Raw genomic sequence first — 23,683 nt, forward strand, 5'->3', positions numbered from 1 at the left:
ATGAAAATAAATGTATTAAATACAGCACATAACTCCAACGTTTCGATCCCACAGGGGGATCTTCCTCAGGGTGGTGCAACAGACACAGGACAGTGAGTGACTTATATACCCCAACACCCAAGTGACATAAACATCTCCACATCATCAGAAAGCATCATCATCGGGCGACAAAACAGCTGTGCATAATACAATTTTATTAGATCATGCTCCAACTCCATGTCTGTACTCCTATTGGGGAATCCATGTCACATGATCAAACCCAAGCTGTCAGTGTCATTGCATGTAAACAAACTGATGCTGCATCAGCAGGCCCGGTTTTCAAGGCAACAACATGTGTGCTCAACTCTTTAAAGGCAGCAGACACCAGTGGTTGTCATGTGTACTGCACGTGTACAGATACACCACTGCAAATGTGTACTGTATGTGCTGTAGCAGTGATGAATTTACTTCTAAACAGCACCTAAGAATAACAGATACTGGCATGCGTATATCAGTAGAATCCTATGACAGTTGGAACCCGCTCTAATCCCAGTCGGGTAACCCATAATAAACCTGTCGGCGTCACATGCTGCATGGATATACATAGCTTGCTAGTTAACCCCTAGTATACCAGTACTGCTAAAGGCACAAAGTGCGATCAAATAAAGGAACATACTGTCTGTAGAACTACATAAATATACAATATACGGACCTGCAAAAATGTGGAATAAAGAACACCCAATACACAGTGAGGGTAAAGTGAAGAGAACCGGGAGGGGAAAATAAAATCAATGGAAGAAGCTGAACGACAAGAATATACAAGCTGTAGTAAAATATACTGCACCGACACACTTTATTCGAGCAAATACCCAGTATGTACCTGGCAGATACCTGGAATGCGCCGCTCCTCACCTCTGACAAGCCCCGTTGCGTTTGCCTTCCCAGCTTGGGTTCATGCCTGGCTGACGGGCGGCTGATCTGTTAAATGATAATGATTAGGATTTAATAGGCTGCAATGCTTCGCGTGTCTACCAGATGGCATAAATTCATGAATTGTAATGCAGTATATATATATATACTGTGCAGTATTGCAGCCAGCGGGAATAAAATGCTTGAATCCCTGCCTGGAAAATAACCCAATGCACTCGGGCAGAAAACAGTCACAAACCTCAATACACCCGGGTATACCCGAATTCGTGGGACTAGCCGAGCTCAAATAAAGTGTGTCGCCAGTGTACTGTATAATAAATGCCTTTTAAACTAATCATTTTGAACTACGCTGATCCATGTATATATACAGTTGATGTTGAACAGTAATAATTACAAAAAAATTACAAAAAAATTACAAAAAATTACAAAAAACAACCCAAGTTCATGTCCTCATTCTGGCCTTTGGGGGCCATAGAATCCAGTCTGTGAATCATCCTCGCCTCAAGCTGGAGCAAAAGCCTGTGTCTATTTCCTCCCCTGGTTGGAGTATGGGCTTGTACAACGGGCATACAACGAAAGGTGGCTAAGCTGTGCTGTTTAAGCTTAAAGTGCCTTGCCACTGGTAACAGCTTAAGATCATCCGAATTGGTGGGGTCAGCAAGGGCCTTGCGTATTGTGGAACGATGCATTGCTATTCGTTCCTTAAGCATACGCGATGTCTTGCCCACGTAAACAAGCCCACAGGGGCATTTGATAATGTAGACTACAAATTTTGAGTCACAATTGAGAAAATCCACAATTTTAATTGGATAACCTTTATGCGGATGCATAAAAGTGTTGCCCAGCATTAAATACTGGCAATTTACACAACCTCTACACTTGTGCACCCCCGGAGCCTTTGTGAGCCAGGTCGTTTTCGCTGCATATTTATCCACTGGGTCCGCCTTTATGAGGTAATCCCCCACATTCCGACCCCGCCGATAGCAAAAGAGGGGTGGGGACTCAAAATGTTTTCCGATACGTTTATCATTCGCCAAAATGTTCCAGTTTTGCTTTATACTGCGTTGTATCTGGCTTGAGGCAGTACTATATGTTGTTACTATGTGAAACCGATCATTTTCCTTGGTTGTCACCGCAGGTTTCAGTAGATCACCCCTTGTTGGTAAACGTGCTTTGGCTAATGCTTGATCAATTTCTGTCCGATCGTAGCCCCTCTCTCTGAAGCGATCTGCCATTTTCTGTAAAGCTGCTTCAACATGCGTAGGATCGCTTGTAATTCTCCGTACCCGGAGCATTTGTGAAAAGGGGAGTCCCCTCTTGAGAGGGGGAGGGTGATGACTCTGAGCGTCTAAGAGAATATTCTTATCTGTGTCCTTTGTATGTATTCTAGTACACAATACATTATTTTCCTTGTATACCACAGTATCCAGGAACACTATATTAGTGGCACTGTACTGGTACGTGAAGCGTATGTTTGATGGTATGAGATTCACATAATGAATAAATTCCAACAGATCATGTTCGCCCCCACCCCACAGGAGGAACACAGCATCGATGAATCTAGCATAATATAAAATAGACTCAGCGTGTGGAGAATCATGTAGAAGGTGTGTCTGCTCATATGTGTCCATATAGATATTCGCATAAGATGGGGCCATATTAGACCCCATAGCAGTTCCCATGAGTTGGAGATAGTACGTCCGTTCGAATCTGAAGTAATTCTTATGTAATATAAGATCTATGAGAGTCATAAGGAACTCTGATGGAGGACCATCTCCTCGGCCGGTACTGTGTAGATGGCTCCTGACAGCTTCCATCCCCTCCTGGTGGGGGATGTTAGTGTACAAGCTTGACACGTCAAGTGTCACAAGCAAGACATCTGTTAAATCCAATGTTAGTGCTGACAGTTTAGTTATGAAGTCTGTAGTATCTTTAATATATGATGACATCTGTAGGACCATAGGCTATAGGTGAAAATCAACAAACTGTGACAATGGGTGGCATAGTGATGACCGCGCCGAGATTATTTGTCTACCCGGCGGTGCTATGAGAGATTTATGTACCTTAGGCAAGGTGTAGAGTACAGGCATAATCGGAAAGTCAGTGGTCAAGAATTTAGCCAAATCCTCTGAGATCCAGCCATTATTTAGTCCCATTGTGATAATTGAATCCACCTCACGCTTATATACCACTGTAGGATCTGCGGTTAGCTTTTTATAATGGTCCTGGTGGGCGAGTTGACCCAGAATCTCATTGCGGTAATAGGAGTATGGCATTATTACAATGCCTCCCCCTTTGTCCGCAGGCTTGATGATAATTTCCCTTCTGTTGTTAAGGGATCTTAATGCCAGACGCTCACTCTTGGTGAGATTGTGATTGCTAATCTGACCATGAAGGTGGAAATGTGGAAGGTGGAATTGCTATGATTGGTAATCTGCGGATCAAAAACACTTCTGGGTCTGAATTTCTTAGTATCCGAATAGACGCTCAATCCTCTGCCAGTGGTAGCAGACTCATCTCTCTTGCAGAAAAAGTCTTTCAATTTCAGCTGACGGTGCATCCTGTATAGGTCTACTTCCCAGTCAAAGGGCTGTTGTGCGTTAGTGGGAACAAAAGAGAGCCCTTTATGGAGTACCGGCACCTCTGCCGGGGTGAGGGTATAGTCCGATAAATTAAAGATTACCGATTCTGTGTTCTTCCCCTCGCCCCTTTCGTCTTCGACTCTCGTGGTAGAGACCTTTGATTTCCAACCGCCCCTCCGGATTGGTCCCCGGCATCTGAATCTGGTAACGGTGGTTTCTTGCCGAGATTCTGTGGTTTTGCTAAAAAAAGGTTCAGTAGTGGTGTTGTCCTGGGTGTCAGATAGGTCCGTGTCACTGGTATTATATCTTGACCCTCCAAAAGCTGCCTTTCTGGATTTGGAATAGTATCTCCTTTGCCCTGGTCTACCCTGAGTGCTGTCACTAAGCCCCAAAAGCCATTTATACACTTTGCATTCTTTATAATCAGATTTGACCTGCTTCAACTTATCACGTTTGTATTTGATAAGGTTGGCCCTGTGTAGGTCAACTGCGGTCTGGAGTTTGTCAGTCCAATTAGTTGAAGAGTCTGATTCCAGAATGTGTCCGTGTTTGTCCTTGATGTCAGCAATGTCCTATTTAATTTTCGTTATTTCCTTCGTGGACTGTTCAATAACCAGCAGGGTCAGGTCAAAAGAGCATTTATTTAAAATGGCCACCCACTTCTTACAGAATTCCGGATCCGTGCGTCCAATCGTAGGTTGGTTTTTTATCCGAAAACCACGGGGAAGGAGTTTCTCCTTGTGTCCAAAAACAGCATCAACTGATTCTGTATAGCGTATTTTGGCTACATCTGCATCCGTGTAGCCTAATGTTTCAGAAAGGTCAGCAAATATTTCAGCTGCGTCAGCAAATTCTTCCATATCTAAAAGTCCTGAGCCTCAAAGTAGTGGTATATAATCAATAATGAAAAATCAGCTGATAAGCCTTAATGTACACACTATGGGTGCACAGTGCATAAATAGAATATGCGATAAAAAATCACTGGCACTCCAATAGAAATTCAATAATGAATAGGTGCATGTCCCATATAAATAATAAAAGTATACATTACCGCATAGCAGCAAAAAGGGAGACAGCACTCAGGTGAATGAAAATAAATGTATTAAATACAGCACATAACTCCAACGTTTTGATCACACAGGGAGATCTTCCTCAGGGTGGTGCAACAGACACAGGACAGTGAGTGACTTATATACCCCAACACCCAAGTGACATAAACATCTCCACATCATCAGAAAGCATCATCATCGGGCGACAAAACAGCTGTGCATAATACAATTTAATTAGATCATGCTCCAACTCCATGTCTGTACTCCTATTGGGGAATCCACTACCACTGGTGTCTGCTGCCTTTAAAGAGTTGAGCACACATGTTGTTGCCTTGAAAACCGGGCCTGCTGATGCAGCATCAGTTTGTTTACATGCAATGACACTGACAGCTTGGGTTTGATCATGTGACTTGGATTCCCCAATAGGAGTACAGACATGGAGTTGGAGCATGATCTAATTAAATTGTATTATGCACAGCTGTTTTGTCGCCCGATGATGATGCTTTCTGATGATGTGGAGATGTTTATGTCACTTGGGTGTTGGGGTATATAAGTCACTCACTGTCCTGTGTCTGTTGCACCACCCTGAGGAAGATCCCCCTGTGGGATTGAAACATTGGAGTTATGTACTGTATTTAATACATTTATTTTCATTCACCTGAGTGCTGTCTCCCTTTTTGCTGCTATGCGGTAATGTATACTTTTATTATTTATATGGGACATGCACCTATTCATTATTGAATTTCTATTGGAGTGCCAGTGATTTTTTATCGCATATTCTATTTATGCACTGTGCACCCATAGTGTGTACATTACGGCTTATCAGCTGCTTTTTCATTATTGATTATATACCACTACTTTGAGGCTCAGGACTGTTAGATATGGAAGAATTTGCTGACGCAGCTGAAATATTTGCTGACCTTTCTGAAACATTAGGCTACATGGATGCAGATGTAGCCAAAATACGCTATACAGAATCAGTTGATGCTGTTTTTGGACCGGAGAAACCCTCTGATGTTTATAATGATCTAATACGTTTAAAGAAGAGAGAAGTGGATTTCTACCTTCATGCTGTAACGCTATCTCATTACCACAAGGAGAAACTCCTTCCCCGTGGTTTTCGGATAAAAAAACCAACCTACGATTGGACGCACGGATCCGGAATTCTGTAAGAAGTGGGTGGCCATTTTAAATAAATGCTCCTTTGACCTGACCCTGCTGGTTATTGAACAGTCCACGAAGGAAATAACGAAAATTAAACAGGACATTGCTGACATCAAGGACAAACACGGACACATTCTGGAATCAGACTCTTCAACTAATTGGACTGACAAACTCCAGACCGCAGTTGACCTACACAGGGCCAACCTTATCAAATACAAACGGGATAAGTTGAAGCAGGTCAAATCTGATTATAAAGAACGCAAAGTGTATAAATGGCTTTTGGGGCTTAGTGACAGCACTCAGGGTAGACCAGGGCAAAGGAGATACTATTCCAAATCCAGAAAGGCAGCTTTTGGAGGGTCAAGATATAATACCTGTGACACGGACCTATCTGACACCCAGGACAACACCACTACTGAACCTTTTTTTAGCAAAACCACAGAATCTCGGCAAGAAACCACCGTTACCAGATTCAGATGCCGGGGACCAATCCGGAGGGGCGGTTGGAAATCAAAGGTCTCTACCACGAGAGTCGAAGACGAAAGGGGCGAGGGGAAGAACACAGAATCGGTAATCTTTAATTTATCGGACTATACCCTCACCCCGGCAGAGGTGGCAGTACTCCATAAAGGGCTCTCTTTTGTTCCCACTAACGCACAACAGCCCTTTGACTGGGAAGTAGACCTATACAGGATGCACCGTCAGCTGAAATTGAAAGACTTTTTCTGCAAGAGAGATGAGTCTGCTACCACTGGCAGAGGATTGAGCGTCTATTCGGATACTAAGAAATTCAGACCCAGAAGTGTTTTTGATCCGCAGATTACCAATCATAGCATTTCCACCTTCATGGGACTGGTTGAATCAAATACTAAACCACGAGTTATGAACCGTCAGATTAGCTATCACAATCTCACCAAGAGTGAGCGTCTGGCATTAAGATCCCTTAACAACAGAAGGGAAATTATCATCAAGCCTGCGGACAAAGGAGGAGGCATTGTAATAATGCCATACTCCTATTACCGCAATGAGATTCTGGGTCAACTCGCCCACCAGGACCATTATAAAAAGCTAACCGCAGATCCTACAGTGGTATATAAGCGTGAGGTGGATTCAATTATCACAATGGGACTAAATAATGGCTGGATCTCAGAGAATTTGGCTAAATTCTTGACCACTGACTTTCCGATTATGCCTGTACTCTACACCTTGCCTAAGGTACATAAATCTCTCATAGCACCGCCGGGTAGACCAATAATCTCGGCGCGGTCATCACTATGCCACCCACTGTCACAGTTTGTTGATTTTCACCTATAGCCTATGGTCCTACAGATGTCATCATATATTAAAGATACTACAGACTTCATAACTAAACTGTCAGCACTAACATTGGATTTAACAGATGTCTTGCTTGTGACATTTGACGTGTCAAGCTTGTACACTAACATCCCCCACCAGGAGGGGATGGAAGCTGTCAGGAGCCATCTACACAGTACCGGCCGAGGAGATGGTCCTCCATCAGAGTTCCTTATGACTCTCATAGATCTTATATTACATAAGAATTACTTCAGATTCGAACGGACGTACTATCTCCAACTCATGGGAACTGCTATGGGGTCTAATATGGCCCCATCTTATGCGAATATCTATATGGACACATATGAGCAGACACACCTTCTACATGATTCTCCACATGCTGAGTCTATTTTATATTATGCTAGATTCATCGATGATGTGTTCCTCCTGTGGGGTGGGGGCGAACATGATCTGTTGGAATTTATTCATTATGTGAATCTCATACCAACAAACATACGCTTCACGTACCAGTACAGTGCCACTAATATAGTGTTCCTGGATACCGTGGTATACAAGGAAAATAATGTATTGTGTACTAGAATACATACAAAGGACACAGATAAGAATACTCTCTTAGACGCTCAGAGTCATCACCCTCCCCCTCTCAAGAGGGGACTCCCCTTTTCACAAATGCTCCGGGTACGGAGAATTACAAGCGATCCTACGCATGTTGAAGCAGCTTTACAGAAAATGGCAGATCGCTTCAGAGAGAGGGGCTATGATCGGACAGAAATTGATCAAGCATTAGCCAAAGCACGTTTACCAACAAGGGGTGATCTACTGAAACCTACGGTGACAACCAAGGAAAATGATCGGTTTCACATAGTAACAACATATAGTACTGCCTCAAGCCAGATACAACGCAGTATAAAGCAAAACTGGCACATTTTGGCGAATGATAAACGTATCGGAAAACATTTTGAGTCCCCACCCCTCTTTTGCTATCGGCGGGTTCGGAATGTGGGGGATTACCTCATAAAGGCGGACCCAGTGGATAAATATGCAGCGAAAACGACCTGGCTCACAAAGGCTCCGGGGGTGCTCAAGTGTAGAGGTTGTGTAAATTGCCAGTATTTAATGCTGTGCAACACTTTTATGCATCCGCATAAAGGTTATCCAATTAAAATTGTGGATTTTCTCAATTGTGACTCAAAATTTGTAGTCTACATTATCAAATGCCCCTGTGGGCTTGTTTACGTGGGCAAGACATCGCGTATGCTAAAGGAACGAATAGCAATGCATCGTTCCACAATACGCAAGGCCCTTGCTGACCCCACCAATTCTGATGATCTTAAGCTGTTACCAGTGGCAAGGCACTTTAAGCTTAAACCGCACAGCTTAACCACCTTTCGTTGTATGCCCGTTGTACAAGCCCATACTCCAACCAGGGGAGGAAATAGACACAGGCTTTTGCTCCAGCTTGAGGCGAGGATGATTCACAGACTGGATTCTATGGCCCCCAAAGGCCTGAATGAGGACATGAACTTGGGTTGTTTTTGTAATTTTTTGTAATTTTTTGTAATTATTACTGTTCAACATCAACTGTATGTATACATGGATCAGCGTAGTTCAAAATGATTAGTTTAAAAGGCATTTATTATACAGTATATTTTACTACAGCTTGTATATTCTTGTCGTTCAGCTTCTTCCATTGATTTTATTTTCCCCTCCCGGTTCTCTTCACTTTACCCTCACTGTGTATTGGGTGTTCTTTATTCCACATTTTTGCAGGTCCGTATATTGTATATTTATGTAGTTCTACAGACAGCATGTTCCTTTATTTGATCGCACTTTGTGCCTTTAGCAGTACTGGTATACTAGGGGTTAACTAGCAAGCTATGTATATCCATGCAGCATGTGACGCCGACAGGTTTATTATGGGTTACCCGACTGGGATTACAGCGGGTTCCATCTGTCATAGGATTCTACTGATATACGCATGCCAGTATCTGTTATTCTTAGGTGCTGTTTAGAAGTAAATTCATCACTGCTACAGCACATACACATTTGCAGTGGTGTATCTGTACACGTGCAGTACACATGACAACCACTGGTGTCTGCTGCCTTTAAAGAGTTGAGCACACATGTTGTTGCCTTGAAAACCGGGCCTGCTGATGCAGCATCAGTTTGTTTACATGCAATGACACTGACAGCTTGGGTTTGATCATGTGACATGGATTCCCCAATAGGAGTACAGACATGGAGTTGGAGCATGATCTAATAAAATTGTATTATGCACAGCTGTTTTGTCGCCCGATGATGATGCTTTCTGATGATGTGGAGATGTTTATGTCACTTGGGTGTTGGGGTATATAAGTCACTCACTGTCCTGTGTCTGTTGCACCACCCTGAGGAAGATCCCCCTGTGGGATCAAAACGTTGGAGTTATGTGCTGTATTTAATACATTTATTTTCATTCACCTGAGTGCTGTCTCCCTTTTTGCTGCTAAGCGGTAATGTATACTTTTATATATATATATATATATATATATATACACATGAAATTCAGTCAGCACACTGTAGTTGAAAATGTTGTAATAGCAGACGCTAGTCCCATAGAGAGTAAATATGATACGAACCAATCCAAAGACCAGTAAAGAGACAGCAGACCGCACGGGGTTAATCCAATAGTATATATTCACAACATGAAATACACGTAAGCCAACGTTTCGGTCCCACAGAGAGACCTTCCTCAGGGCCGTGTAACCCACAAGTGCAAGTGACCAAACATATATACCCCCACCCATGGTGCAATGCAAACAAAGGGAACCAATCACCAACATGCAATCAGACATAATATGCAACATAGCTGTGCTCCATGCCCCCTCCCCTATTACCTGAATATCCATATGATTCGTCATGACATGAGAGCAGGCACTTAAGCTATCAGAAGAGAGACACCCTGAGACACTGGTCTCAGAGTCTACTGCCCGTGCGGGGGAACGTCGCGCGCCGCGCATGCGCAGTGGGCCAAAACACATTGGCTGCCGGGGCGCCAGCAAGGAGAGCGCGCCGTGCATCACAGCCATGAGCAGACGCCTCACTTACTCTCCCTGGCAACCAGGGACGCCGGCAGCGCAAATTGCGCATGCGCAGTCTGGAAAACCGCCTCGGTGCACAGTTACCCACACACTGACAGCTATAATGGGCTAAACAGAGTAGTATGACACAGAGCGTTGAGGTGAACCACAGGGGGACAGAAAGAGGTACAGAGCACAAGGAGCGCATAGCATCACCATAATATATAAAGACAAAGGAAGTGCAAAAGTGCAGAGGGAGTGATGCAACAGAGTATGAGTGACAAACATATAAAAGGCTTAATGTAAAACTAGGACAAAGCAGGGAGACAACTACAGAAAGCAGCTAAGTGAGATCTCCTCATTAAGGCCACCAGGTGTCAAAGTCCTTAGTTCATATATAAGCCTTGCTTCCTGTTTAAGCAAAGTCCTGCCCCTGTCACCCCCACGGGGGGGGGGACTGGAACCTGCAGAATAGGCATAAGTGTAGCCAATGTGTGTCTCTTTTCTTTGAAATGTCTAGCCACAGGTAGACACTTCAGATCTATATCAGAGGCATCACTCAATAGGGCTTTTCTGATGTTTGAACGGTGCATGGCCATGCGCTCTTTCAGCATCCTTACAGTCTTCCCGATGTACAGCAATCCACAAGGACACTTAATAAAGTACACCACGAATTTTGACTCACAGTTCAGTTGTTGTTTGATTTTAATCGGTGCGCCACTATGCGGGTGATTGTAGCTAGGGCCCAGCTGCATATAGTGGCAGTTGGTGCAGCCATGACAGCGGTACGAACCAGGTTTTTTGGCTAACCAGGTGGTGGGTGTGGCATATTTGTCTATTGGATCAGATCGAGTGACCATGTCACCAATGTTTGGTCCCCGACGAAAGCAGAATAGGGGTGGCTCTCTAGCACATGCACCAATCCTCTCGTCACTCTCCAGGATGCGCCAATTGCCCCGAATGCAATGCTTGATGCTGTTTGTAGCAGAGGGGCTATTCAGCCAAGGACATTGACTTTGCCTTGCAAAAGGTTGGACAGGTTGACAGGGGTGAACTATTGAAAGACCGGTGAGCAACAGGCTCAATATAGTCAGTACATTCAGTACTGCTACAAACAGCATCAAGCGTTGCATTCGGGGCAATTGGCGCATCCTGGAGAGTGACGAGAGGATTGGTGCATGTGCTAGAGAGCCACCCCTATTCTGCTTTCGTCAGGGACCAAACATTGGTGACATGGTCACTGGATCTGATCCAATAGACAAATATGCCACACCCACCACCTGGTTAGCCAAAAAACCTGGTTCGCACCGCTGTCATGGCTGCACCAACTGCCACTATATGCAGCTGGGCCCTAGCTACAATCACCCGCATAGTGGCGCACCGATTAAAATCAAACAACAACTGAACTGTGAGTCAAAATTCGTGGTGTACTTTATTAAGTGTCCTTGTGGATTGCTGTACATCGGGAAGACTGTAAGGATGCTGAAAGAGCGCATGGCCATGCACCGTTCAAACATCAGAAAAGCCCTATTGAGTGATGCCTCTGATATAGATCTGACGTGTCTACCTGTGGCTAGACATTTCAAAGAAAAGAGACACACTTTGGCTACACTTCGTTGTATGCCTATTCTGCAGGTTCCAGTCCCCCCCCGTGGGGGTGACAGGGGCAGGACTTTGCTTAAACAGGAAGCAAGGCTTATATATGAACTAAGGACTATGACACCTGGTGGCCTTAATGAGGAGCTCTCACTTAGCTGCTTTCTGTAGTTGTCTCCCTGCTTTGTCCTAGTTTTACATTATGCCTTATATATGTTTGTCACTCATACTCTGTTGCATCACTCCCTCTGCACTTTTGCACTTCCTTTGTCTTTATATATTATGGTGATGCTATGCGCTCCTTGTGCTCTGTACCTCTTTCTGTCCCCCTGTGGTTCACTTCAACGCTCTGTGTCATACTACTCTGTTTAGCCCATTATAGCTGTCAGTGTGTGGGTAACTGTGCACCGAGGCGGTTTTCCAGACTGCGCATGCGCGATTTGCGCTGCCGGCGTCCCTGGTTGTCAGGGAGAGTAAGTGAGGCGTCTGCTCACGGCTGTGATGCGCGGCGCGCTCTCCTTGCTGGCGCCCCGGCAGCCAATGTGTTTTGGCCCACTGCACATGCGCGGCGCGCGACGTTCCCCCGCACGGGCAGTAGACTCTGAGACCAGTGTCTCAGGGTGTCTCTCTTCTGATAGCTTAAGTGCCTGCTCTCATGTCTTGATGAATCATATGGATATTCAGGTAATAGGGGAGGGGGCACGGAGCACAGCTATGTTGCATATTATGTCTGATTGCATGTTGGTGATTGGTTCCCTTTGTTTGCATTGCACCATGGGTGGGGGTATATATGTTTGGTCACTTGCACTTGTGGGTTACATGGCCCTGAGGAAGGTCTCTCTGTGGGACCGAAACGTTGGCTTACGTGTATTTCATGTTGTGAATATATACTATTGGATTAACCCCGTGCGGTCTGCTGTCTCTTTACTGGTCTTTGGATTGGTTCGTATCATATATATATATATATATATATATATATATATATATATATATATATATATTCATTTATTTATTTATTCATTTACATTTAATTATTTAGTGTGGGGCTGCTGTGTGTGATTATTCTTCATTGTGGGTAGAGGGGGTGGGTGAAGGGGGTATTAGCCACAACGGTGGTTGTTTAGGGCTTGCGGGGGGGTTAGTGGGAGGGGTTAACCCCTTCATGACTGTAGCGGTATTAACTGCTACGGTCGTAAAGGGATTAAGTGCACCCGCAACCCCCCCGCAAGCCCTAAACTCACAACAAGGGCCAAATACCCCCATAACCCACACCCGCAACCCATAATAAAACTGGCCCGGTGGGTTAACCCCTTCATTGCCTTAGCGGTTAGCCGCTAAGGCAATGAAGTGGGCTGTACATGCATTTTTCCTGCTTCGGATGCATGCCGGGGGCTCCGGTGCTGGTATTAATGGTATCACCTATGGAGCCCCCCGACAACAATCCGAGCCAGGAAAAGGGCCTGATTTTTTTTTTATGTCCCCTCTCGCCGCTCAGCTCCAGCTTCTTGCCAACTTTTTTTGGCGGAGCTATTTGGAGAACATCTCTCCATTTTATTGGCGCGATCAGCGGCGAGATGCTGATCGGGGCTTCCTGCATATGTTTTTTTTTAAAACTGGCAAGATATTGCTTCTCGCCACCCGCGCGGCGAGTTTTAAAAACAGAAAAAAAGAACTGGCGGTTTTTACTCATCACGCCAGTTTCTCGCCATTTACTAAATTGCTATAGGCATATTTGCCGAAAAACTGGCGAGATTGCGCTTCTCGCTGCTCTCTGCATAGGCCCCCAAGTTTTATAACATTTGTTCTGTTTGTTAAATAAAAATAATGGTTGGCATGAAACATAAAGTACATTTCAGTTAAATTGTCTTTTATAGGAAAATGTCACTCTTGCACAGTGGATTAGAAATAATGGTACCTTTCATTTTAGCAAAGAAAGGAACATTTCATACAATCTGCCTAAATAGATCCAAAGTGAAATAACAGCTGGTGCTCAATACTACTGTATGGCTATGCTGTAGCATCCCAAAATATTCTGATAATAAAAGACAACAGCAAGGCACAATGGTCTTCCCAAAGAAGAGAATTTAATGAGCCAAAAAAGAATCCACCATTGTGATATGTGGCCTAAACGTTAGATTCTGTTTTAATGAATTAAATTGTCTTTTTTGGGAAGACCGTTGTGCCTTGCTGTTCTTTTTTGTTATCACCATTCATTTTAGCACATGAAATATAATTAAGTTATCATATTACTTTCATAAATATCATATACAACAATGTCAGGAAAAAGGGGGAAGGTTCCCGACAATCACTGACGAGTGGAAATAAATGTTAGAACGGATATGCCAAAAAATAATGTAATAAATGGATAAATCAAAAAAGTATAGAACTTGGAAGATGCTATACACAAGGGCTGCACATAATAATACAAGAGCTCTAAATGAAATGTGAAGGGGAAAACACACATGGGCAGGGAGATTAGACAATGAAAAAACACATAGGGGAAGTGGAATTGTTGGGAGGGGGAAAGGAAAACAGGGGAAATAGGGGGGCAATGTTTCAGGGTAATAACCCCTTTCTCAGGTCTGTTCCCAAATGTTAAATTGACCAGTGGTACTTCCCTATACCCTGTGTACACAAAGATACAAATCCCCCAGTAATAATTACAGTCCAATCACAGTTCTAATGAGACAGCTATTAGGGCAATCAATGAAAAAGTGTGTCCATTGCAATGCAGCCCATAGTTCAAAAAAATCAGCAGAGGGAGAGAGAATATGAAGTATACTGCATTTGGACTAGCCGTGGTATTCCTCTCTTCATAACCTCCTGATGGCGTCGCAATGGGGCTCTATTTTCCTCTCCCTGTCCCTGTGTGTTTTCCCCTTCACTATTCACTTAGAGCTCCTGTATTATTATGTGCTGCCATTTTGTATAGCACCTTCCAAGTTCTGTACTTATTGCTTTTTTTGATCTATCCATTAAATTGATTTATTTGCATATCCGTTCTAACATTTATTTCCACTCGCCATTGAGTGCTGGGAACCGCCCCACTTTTTTTCTGACATTTTTGGAGGAATAGGGGTCCTCCCTGTTCCCTTGTGCATCCTGAATATTTATCTGTTGATTGCTAATAGGAGTGCTGTCTATCTCTGTTCTTTTTATCTTATGCAACAATGTTCAAGCTACAAATCAAATACTGTACAAAGCAATACTTTACAAATATCATTACAATTAAATAATATCATGGAAGTGGCAGCAGGTGTTTTTTTCATCATAATGTTTACCTTATTTATCCTTTATCCATCTTTGTTAATATGCTACCAATATGAACTTTTCCTTATAAAATGTTATCCAGATTATTCCCAACAGTAATCTATGCTTTGTGTTACATGGAGTTTTATTTACAGTGGACAGATTTAAATTTAACATACTGTATAAACATGAATTTTAGTAAAGACTGAACTCAATGGACAAATGTATTTATGTACTACTAACTAGGTAAGATATTCATACTGTAATCATAAAATATTTGTTCAAAATCTCTTCTCTTCCATCACGGCTTTATTTTTTCATGTGTACTTAACATCAAATATACATATCTATGGAGTTGTCAAGGTTATCAAGCTTATCACTATTTTAAATAATTGTAACTATCGATCAGTTCATTCCTAATTGTTCAATTGTCACTATTTTTTCTTCTTGTGAATGATATCCAGATTGCATTTTGAGAAATGTGTGAATATGTTTAAAGTTTTGATTCAGTAAGCCCCAATAAGTCGGTGATAAGAGACCTTTAAGGCAAAAAAATTTGCATAGGAAAAAAAAATATCGCCAAACGCGCAGCGATCAGCGACTTATCGCCAGCATTTCAAACTCGTGCAATTCTAGAAGCCCCGATTAGCTTATTGAGGCTAATCGCCACTCTAGAATTGAGATTTCCTCTCAAAATCCTCCAGCCAGGAAAAGTTGGCAAGAAGGTGGTGAAAAGCTGCCGATAAGCGGTGAGACGGGACTTAGGAAAAATAATGCATTTTCCTGCATCAGATTCATGCTTGGGGTCATCAGAGCTAATATCCATTAATATCATCACCAGAGACCTCAATCAGATGCAATAAAAATGGATTTACAGTCAATTTCATTACCTTAGCGGCTAACTGCTAAGGCAATGAAGGGGTTAAGGAACAACACCAGCTTTATTGGGGGCAGTGGGGGTGAGTAAAGCAGGTACTTGACCCTTCATTCACCCACTCTGCCCAATATAAACATTACAATTTGAACTAAACACCAATACACCACTAACCCACCCCCTGTGCCCCCACATAAAACCATCATTTATTTTTTGATACACATAATTGATACCAGAGGTCAGCGGGGGTCCCCGGGTGGTTCCCGCAGTGTCCAATGGCCTCCATAGGGTCCCCGCTTGTGTCCGGGTGCTCCAATGGGGTCCCCGGGTGGTCCCCGTGCGTGTCTGGGGGTCCTAGGGTGGTCCACACGAGTGTCTGTGGGCTTGGAGGTGGTCCTAGCGGGTGTCTGGGGGCCCTCGGGTGGTCCACAAGGGTGTCAGGGGGTCCTCTAATTGCCCCATGTGTATATGTGGACCCTCGGGTGGTCCCCATGGGTGTTCCCTGTGGGTGTTCAGGGGTCCTCAGATGGTTCCGTGGGTGTCTGGGTACCCCGGAGACCACCTGGAGGCCCACAGACACTCGCGGGGACCATCCAAGGACCTCCAGACACCCACAGGGACCACCTAGAGACACCATTGGGGCCCCCGAACACCCACGTGGACCACATGGAGGCCCACATACACCCGCAGGGACCACCCAGGGACCCCCGCTAGCCTCTGGTATCAATCCTGTGTATAAAAAAATAAATGATGGTTTAATGTGGGGGCACAGGGGGCGGGTTGTGTTTGGTGTTTAGTACATATTGTAATGTTTATTGGGGGCAGAGGGGAAGGGCCAAGTACCCGCTTCACTCACCCCCTCTGCCCTCAATAAATCTGCTAATCCCTTCTACCCGCTAAGGTAATGAAGCTGCTTTAATGAAAATGTTATTATTAGTGTCCGGGAGCAGGGTTTCTCCTTAGCTTAACCACATTAATTTCAGCCTCGGGGAGCCCCTCCTTCCCGAGATACAGGCCCGTTACGGTGTGCCGGTATCTCCTATGCATTTTAATGTCCCGCGTCACGTGACCGTGGGAATTAAATGCATAGGAAATACCGACACATCATAACGGGGCCTGTATCTCGTTAAGCATGGGTCCCAGGCTTTCTGCATACCGTGATAGCAACGCTGTAAAAAATGGCAATTTAAAAATCCTGGCGATTTTTTTTTATCAGCGCTTGGTCCATAGGCCCCTTTGTATGTTTCAAGAATACTGTACTACATTTTAGAATTACTCATACCTTTGATAGTCATTTATGAAAATTGAGTGAGATTGAAGCAGATACAAAGCTTTGTGAGGCAAGGTAAATCTTATTTGATGGTGATTTTTTTTGTATATTTTAGTTGCTTTCATTAATTTAGAAAATATTAACAATATGGTTAATGAGTGTCTTTTTCATATGACAGATGTGCTCAATCACTGATTTTCCTGCTCCGTTCTTGAAGAACTGCAAAGGACGTACCCTTTATAATTTGTCAGGTTTCGATGTGGAAGAATACTTAATTGCACATGCTATCAAAGAAAGGTAATTTCTAGCAACTTATCATACATTGAAAGCTCATTAGAAATAGCAGAATAAAACATTAGTTAATTTGCAGAAAAACTAAATTGTTTTCTGTATGAGTAAAGATGTTTTTTTTAATACAAATATACAGTGGCGACACACTTTATTCGAGCTCGGCTAGTCCCACGAATTCGGGTATACTCGGATGTATTGAGGTTTGTGACTGTTTTCTGCCCGAGTGCATTGAGTTATTTTCCAAACAGGGATTGAAGCATTTTATTCCCGCTGGCTGCAATACTGCACAGTATATATATATATACTGCATTACAATTCATGAATTTATGCCATCTGGTAGACACGCGAAGCATTGCAGCCTATTAAATCCTAATCATTATCATTTAACAGATCAGCCGCCCGTCAGCCAGGCATGAACCCAGGCTGGGAAGGCAAATGCAACGGGGCTTGTCAGAGGTGAGGAGCGGCGCATTCCAGGTATCTGCCAGGTACATACTGGGTATTTGCTCGAATAAAGTGTGTCGCAGCAGTATGTGTAGTCACTAGACTTTATTTGTTGCTGTTCCCTATACAGGGTTTTAGCATTTCGGGACAAGAGCATTTAGCTACTTTGTAGCCATTCTTTGCATCAGCATTGATTATGTTTTCAACCTATACATCTTTAGGGGATACTTAGTTTAGACATGTGTCTTTTTGTATCATCCATGCAAACATTTACACTCATACTTTACATTGTAATTTGTTCTATTTGAGGGGTTCTCATTCATGTGTGATTAGGTTCATTGTCAGCAGTATCATATTTGTATCTGAGGTACATGGATATATGGTAACATACAGGTTAGATGACCTGCCGGTCATGATTACTGTGGGTACAGTACAGTATGTTATCCCCAGTGTGATCTGTCTATTGAGGTTCCATTTTTGTTCTGTATGTACTTCTTATTTGTCCTTTTTTGCATTTATTCTTACAGGAGGTTTTTCAGTCTGTTTCCATGTGTGTGTTATTTTTAGTTTTATTTGTTAGATGTGTTTGATAAAAATTATTTGTTTATTACTTTAATCACATTGTTTTTGCAATATTTATGAAAAATATCTGAGTGCTTTCTTTGGGGTCTTCTTTGTTCTTGGTGTGTGTGTGTGTGTGTGTGTGTGTGTGTGTGTGTGTGTGTGTGTGTGTGTGTGTGTGTGTGTGTGTGTGTGTGTGTGTGTGTGTGTGTGTGTGTGTGTGTGTGTGTGTGTGTGTGTGTGTGTGTGTGTGTGTGTGTATATATATATATATAAATATGTATGTATGTATGTATGTGTGTATATATATATTGTGGCAGGACGGCCTTGCGGCGGGGTCAGTAAGACACTAGACACATTGGGAAACGTTAAACTATAGTGGTTTATTAGCCACAACCAAAATAAAGTACGGGTGCACTGTCCCTTTAAAAAAGTACTTCCTAGAAATTAAAGCCTATTCTCGTTAGGGAAACTAACTCACTTCTTGAGCCCTTACTAACAGGGCAGTCAGCTAATCTGGTTATGCCCAAAACATATGCTACACAAAGTATAACCAATAAGTATAATAATAAAGTCATGTTGCAGCTCCAGTAGCAAACAGGAACACGGTTCCAGGGAGCAGGCTGTGTCCAGGCTCGCAGCAATGTTTATCTTTATCCTGGGTTGGGGTCCCAGCTGGTCCCAGCAGCTAAGCTCCTCGCAGGACTGGGGGACCAGAGCAGCAGCAGCTACGGCTTCCTAGCCGGGAGAGTTCTCTCCACCCTCACGTGGAAAAACAAGCTCACCTTCTGTAACCAACTTCCTGCTTTTTAAACCTGCAGTCTCTCAGGCCTCCTGCTTAATTAGGCTGCAGGTGTATGCAGATCTCCAACTGTAGGTTAACTGTTTTAGTGCTGGAAAGTACACACATCCTCCATTCCAGCTTACTGAGTCAGTGACTGTCACATATCTCTCTCCCCAGCGAAACATTGTCCTGTGGAGCGGCCCGTGCACCATTCCCATGCACCAGCATCTTTGGCGAAAATGTCTGACGTCGGCCCTTCCCTCCCCCCTTTTTTTTTTCTTGCATTCCAATTTAGGCATTTTCTTTTTGGGGTAATTACCAGGCCATTTGGGCCTGACGACTGGTACCTCATTATCTCCTTGTGCTCAGAGTCTCCTTTACCCTGTAGAAGAGCCTTGACCTCGGTCAGCTCATTGCTTACACTCGCCAGTGACTGTTTGGCCTTCTCTTGTGATGACAGCAACTCTGTTTTAGCGGTGATGGTTTTTGGACCTTCCTCTATCAGCGTACCTTCAGTGTTGGGTTCCACAATATTTATCTTTAGTACTTCAACTGGGTCGGGATTCTTATTAACCCGAAGTGCACCCCATGGCACCTCTCTTGTACCGTCAGCAGACTCATAGGCTTGGGCCTTTCTGTCTTGACTCTTTAACTTACTCTGTTGAGAGAGTCGCTGGACAATCTGTGCGGTCTTTCGCCTCTTAGGATCACCGGCACACTTCCATCTCATTCGCGACTGTCTCTTCACAGTGGCTGCCCTCATGGCAAGGAATCCACTTTGGGCCCCTGGGCACTGTAGTATGATTGGTTTCTTACTGTGCTACTGCATCGCCACTTGGCCTTCACCTTCTGTGCCTTGTGGAAAGTAGACTGTAGTACTGCAACGGTATCACGGTCATGCTTCCTGGTGCGTCTCCCTTGCTTTATCTCTACCGCCACCTTTTCCTTGGACTGCTTCAGTGACCCAAACGTCTGTCTTGGGGTTGTAAGCTTTTCCTCCAGCTTAATCTGAGAAACCTCCTGCTGGGCAGCAGTAGAGTCCAACGTAGCGTCCTGCTCAGTCTTCGGCGCCTCGAGCTCCTTGCCTCGGTCACACTTTTGTATCTCCGCCATCTTGCGGCCAGCACACTCAGACTCCAGGTCCTTCCTCAGGTCTTGAAGCAGTCCTTCTGCCTTTCTTCTTTTACTCAGTGCGGCTGCTAGTTCATCTTCGTTAGAATTGAGTCGCGATTCTATGTCTCCTAGCAGACTCAGAGCAAGGCTTAAATCTGTCTCTGATTCTTTTTTCTGGACCTGCAACTGCTGGTGCTCCTCCCGGACCTTGTCTAGCTTCAGCTGTAGCCAGGCCCCCTCATTGGTCATGTTGTCCAGCCGCTTGTGGAGATCAGCCTTCTGGGTTTCATGGTGCAACATCAGGCAGGCCAGCTGATGGACGGACACCTCCTCCCTCTTGGCGCGCTGCATCTCGCGCTCAGCCATCTGCATCTGCAACTCTTCAATCTGATGCTGCCAGTCCCCTCTCAGGGCCTTCACCTCTTCCCGGTGCTTACTCTCGGTTTGCATCAACGCCTCCTTCATCTTTTTGAGCTCTGCAGTTCTTGTTGCTAGGATCGCTGCTGCTTCTGTTTCCCAGGCTTCTTTCTCCTTGGCATACTGACTCAGGGAGATGGAGTTGCTTCTCTGCTTCTCCAGCTCTTGCTTCAGTCTTTGGACCTTCTCATGTTCCCTCTCACACAGAGTCACCTGGCTTCAAAGCTCCGCCTCCAGCGGTGCTCTTCAGGCGCTCAACGTGATCTTCAGCTGCTCCAGGGCGAGGCATTCTTTTTCCAGCATTTTCTCTGCATAGCAGCCTGTACGTCTAATTTTTCTTGCGCCAATTGCGTCTTCACTTTCTGCACTTGGTGAAGCTTCCCAGTCCCATCACTGACCTGACCAGTCAGGTTTAAAACCTCTTCTTTCAGGTTTATATTCTCCATTTTCACAGTCTCTATATCCCTTAGGACCGTCTCATTGGCTTTCTTCAAAGTACCCAGCTTTGTAGTTAGACAGTGGCCCTCCTGGCGTGAGAGCTCCAGCTCTGTTTTGAGCGCACTAGCTTCTTGGTGAGAAACTTCTAAGTCTTTGATGAAGTTTTGCACATCTCTCTGGGACATCTTATAGCATAGTCTCCAGTCAGGACTTGTTCTCTCTGATTCCATGTTAGCAATTGCGGTGTTGGCCTTATCCAAACTTGTCTTCAGCTCCTCCAACTCACTCCGTAAGAGACGCTCTGTTTTCTTTAACGCCTCATACTCAATTATAGCTGGGAATATACACCTCTGTATCTCGGCGTTTGCTTCTCGCTCCCTATTCAATTGTTCCTGCAAGACATCATAATCACGGTGGGCAGTTTGGAGTGCAGAAATTAAGGCCTCTTTTACCTGGATCAAGGATTCAGCTTCCCTTTGCTCCTCCTTTTCCTTTGCCACCGTTCCTGTCACAATTCTGCCCATCACTCCGGTCTGCAGCACATCTCGGTGGCTTGCTGACGCCTGTTGTCCTGATATCGCAGGCTCAAGTGGTTCGGTCACTTCCTCGGTGACTTGAAAAATATTTTTCTTCATTCTCTTAGTTTTATTAGTTCCAGAGACATCAGTGGTACTGGGCACACACACACTGGTCACTTTTGCAGCTTTCATATGCGGGTACGTCTCTCTTCTCGGGGCCACATATGTGTCATCATCATAATCATCATATGGCCTGAAGGGACACTGTTTCGTATTGTTATCTACATTGCAAAACTTACACTTGACGGCGGCCATTTTAAAACCCCGTTTTTTTTTTCACACCCGACGAGGCAGACTTTGCACAACACACATAAGTTGTTCTTGCTTTACAATATTTGAACCTTCTGGGTTCTTCTTAGGGCAACTTCTTTGCAAAAATCCATTTTCACTTTCTTTTTTACCAGACAGGGCAAACTTTACCTCAGAGCACTTGCTAGCTGCAAATTCACTCACTTCAGCAAAAGGCATTAGCTTTACACAGCAATCCTTTCATACCCGATGGGGCAAAATTTACACTCAGCGCTTGCTAGCTGTAACTTCCATGCTTCAGCAAAAATCATTTTTTTTTCCGCTTGAGTTCAGTGTTTCAATACATCTTCATCTACTGACCCCCAGAGGCGTATCATCCCACTTCTGACACCACCTGTGCAGGACAGCCTCGCGGCGGGGTCAATAAGACACTAGACACGTTGGGAAACGTTAAACTATAGTGGTTTATTAGCCACAGCAAAATAAAGTACGGGTGCACTGTCCCTTTAAAAAAGTACTTCCTAGAAATTAAAGCCTATTCCCGTTAGGGAAACTAACTCACTTCTTGAGCCCTTACTAACAGGGCAGCCATCTAATCTGGTCATGCCCAAAACATATGCTACACAAATTATAACCAATAAGTATAATAATAAAGTCTTATCTGTTGCAGCTCCAGTAGCAAACAGGAACACGGTTCCGGGGAGCAGGCTGTGTCCAGCCTCGCAGCAATGTTTATCTTTATCCTGGGTTGGGGTCCCAGCTGGTACCAGCAGCAAAGCTCCTTGCATGACTGGGGGACAAGAGCAGCAGCAGCTACGGCTTCCTAGCCGGGAGAGTTCTCTCCACCCTCACGTGGAAAAACAAGCTCACCTTCTGTAACCAACTTCCTGCTTTTTAAACCTGCAGTCTCTCAGGCCTCTTGCTTAATTAGGCTGCAGGTGTATGCAGATCTCCAACTGTAGGTTAACTGTTTTAGTGCTGGAAAGAACACACATCCTCCATTCCAGCTTACTGAGTCAGTGACTGTCACAATATATATATATATATATATATATATATATATATATATATATATATATATATATATATATATATATATATATATATATTGTGACAGTATATATTCATATATATATATATATATATATATATATATTCAGTGGTTGACAAATCACCAAAAATCTACTCGCCACACAAAAAAATCTACTCGCCACCTAGTACCAAACGTGTTCTGCTTGGGCCAATATTTACTCGCCCGGGGGTTAAATCCACTCGCCCGGGGCGAGCAAATGTATAGGTTTGTCGAACACTGTATATATTAACTCCCACTCCACACACACCTTTTGTAAAGCACTGTATACACTGTGGGCTCTACATTCATTTATATTCAAACAGATACACACACACACTTTTGCATCATTAACTTTCAGGAACCATTTAACACCTCCAGGAATAAATCACATCCACACAAAGGGGGGGGGGGGGAGACAAGCAGAGATAACATTCCAAGAGACACTGTTTTTAAGTATACCCTTTGCTTGCTTCATTCATTGTAACATCGCCGGAAGAAGAGATCAGTGTATCTCGAAAGCTTGCACAAATAAAAGCATTTCGTTAGCCACAGAACGGTATCGTCTATTTATTTTTTGATTATTGAAGCTCGGCTAACACGGTACTGATACCTCTACATGAAAATATGGAAGATACCACATTGTACCGCACTCAAATGAAGCTAAAGGATT

Source organism: Ascaphus truei, chromosome 2, assembly GCF_040206685.1.
Source record: "Ascaphus truei isolate aAscTru1 chromosome 2, aAscTru1.hap1, whole genome shotgun sequence".
Classification (NCBI taxonomy): domain Eukaryota; kingdom Metazoa; phylum Chordata; class Amphibia; order Anura; family Ascaphidae; genus Ascaphus; species Ascaphus truei.